A 1,995-nucleotide genomic window follows, 5' to 3' on the forward strand; every position below is an offset into this window, starting at 1 on the left:
TGCTTGGAGATGCTGGGATTGAACCCAGGACCTCATTACATGCAAAGCATGCGCTCTCTACCACTGAGCTACATCCCCGTTTAGGTGCACTGATTTTTGGTTCTGTAGGTTTACAAACACACTAAATCCAGTTGCAGGAACTTTACAGGACAGAAGTAAAATTCTTTTTGCCTAACTCACATCAAACATTAAGCAGCGTTTTGCAATGCTGGGGATTGAGCCCAGGACCTCATATATTCAAAGCATGCGCTTCTACCACTGAACTACATCCCCATTTAGGTCCACTGTGTTTTGTTTCTGAAGGTTTACAAACACACTCAATCCTTTTGAATGATGTCTAAAGGACAGAAGTAAAATTATTTTTGCTTAAATTCGCATTAATCTAATTAAACATTAAACAGTGCTTGGAGATGCTGGGGATTGAACCCAGGACCTCATACATGCAAAGCATGCGCTCTACCACTGAGCTACATCCCCATTTCAGTGCACTATTTTGTGTTTCTGTAGGTTGACAAACAAACTAAATCCAGTTGCGGAAACTCTACAGGACAGAAGTAACATTATTTTGCTTACATTTGCATGAAACTAATTAAACATTAAGAAGTGCTTGGAGATGCTGACACATTAAATCCAGATGACGGAACTCCATAAGACAGAAGTAAAATTCTTTTGCTCAAATTTGCCAGATTCACATGAAACATTAAGCAGTGCTTGGAGATGCTGGGGATTGAACCCAGGACCTCATACATGCAAAGCATGCGGCTCTACCACTGAGCTACATCCCCATTTAGGTGCACTGATTTTTTTTTGTTTCTGTAGGTTTACAAACACATTCAATCCTTTTAAATGATGTCTACAGGACAGAAGTAAAATTCTTTTGCTTATATTTGCATGAATCTAATTAAACATTAAACAGTGCTTGGAGATGCTGGGGATTGAACCCAGGACCTCATACATGCAAAGCATGCGCTCTACCACTGAGCTACATCCCCATTTCAGTGCACTATTTTGTGTTTCTGTAGGTTGACAAACACACTAAATCCAGTTGCGGAAACTCTACAGGACAGAAGTAACATTATTTTGCTTACATTTGCATGAAACTAATTAAACATTAAGAAGTGCTTGGAGATGCTGACACATTAAATCCAGATGACGGAACTCCATAAGACAGAAGTAAAATTCTTTTGCTCAAATTTGCCAGATTCACACGAAACATTAAGCAGTGCTTGGAGATGCTGGGATTGAACCCAGGACCTCATACATGCGAAGCATGCGCTCTACCACTGAGCTACATCCCCCTTTTAGGTGCACTGTGTTTTTGTTTCTGTGGCTTTACAAACACATTCAATCCTTTTTAAATTATGTCTACAGGACAGAAGTAAAATTCTTTTGCTTAAATTTGCCAGATTCACACGAAACATTAAGCAGTGCTTGGAGATGCTGGGGATTGAACCCAGGACCTCATACATGCAAAGCATGCGCTCTACCACTGAGCTACATCCCCATTTAGGTGCACTGATTTTTTGTTTCTGTAGGTTTTTACAAACACACTCAATCCTTTTTGAGTGATGTCTACAGGACAGAAGTAAAATTCTTTTTGCTTAAATTTCCATGAATCTAATTAAACATTAAACAGTGCTTGGAGATGCTGGGGATTGAACCCAGGACCTCGTACATGCAAAGCATGCGCTCTACCACTGAGCTACATCCCGTTTAGGTGCACTGATTTTTTTTTGTTTCTGTAGGTTTACAAACACACTAAATCCAGTTGCAGGAACTTTACAGGACAGAAGTAAAATTCTTTTGCCTAACTCACATCAAACATTAAGCAGCGTTTAGCAATGCTGGGGATTGAGCCCAGGACCTCATATATTCAAAGCATGCGCTCTACCACTGAACTACATCCCCATTTAGGTCCACTGTGTTTTTGTTTCTGAAGGTTTACAAACACACTCAATCCTTTGAATGATGTCTAAAGGACAGAAGTAAAAATTA

General features: G+C 39.8%; 5 non-coding genes across 5 annotated transcripts; all 5 read right to left on the reverse strand.

Moving 5' to 3' along the window:
- Positions 1-405: 405 nt before the first annotated feature.
- Positions 406-477, reverse strand: trnaa-ugc. Its single transcript has one exon. It is a non-coding gene; the product is annotated as a tRNA-Ala (tRNA).
- Positions 478-712: 235 nt separating this feature from the next.
- Positions 713-785, reverse strand: trnaa-ugc. The gene has a single exon. It is a non-coding gene; the product is annotated as a tRNA-Ala (tRNA).
- Positions 786-920: 135 nt separating this feature from the next.
- On the reverse strand, positions 921-992 carry trnaa-ugc. The gene has a single exon. It is a non-coding gene; the product is annotated as a tRNA-Ala (tRNA).
- Positions 993-1,227: 235 nt separating this feature from the next.
- Positions 1,228-1,298, reverse strand: trnaa-cgc. The gene has a single exon. It is a non-coding gene; the product is annotated as a tRNA-Ala (tRNA).
- Positions 1,299-1,432: 134 nt separating this feature from the next.
- Positions 1,433-1,504, reverse strand: trnaa-ugc. The gene has a single exon. It is a non-coding gene; the product is annotated as a tRNA-Ala (tRNA).
- Between the last annotated feature and the right edge of the window lie 491 nt (positions 1,505-1,995).

This window comes from Cyprinus carpio, unplaced genomic scaffold (genome assembly GCF_018340385.1).
Source record: "Cyprinus carpio isolate SPL01 unplaced genomic scaffold, ASM1834038v1 S000004803, whole genome shotgun sequence".
In the NCBI taxonomy this organism is placed as follows: domain Eukaryota; kingdom Metazoa; phylum Chordata; class Actinopteri; order Cypriniformes; family Cyprinidae; genus Cyprinus; species Cyprinus carpio.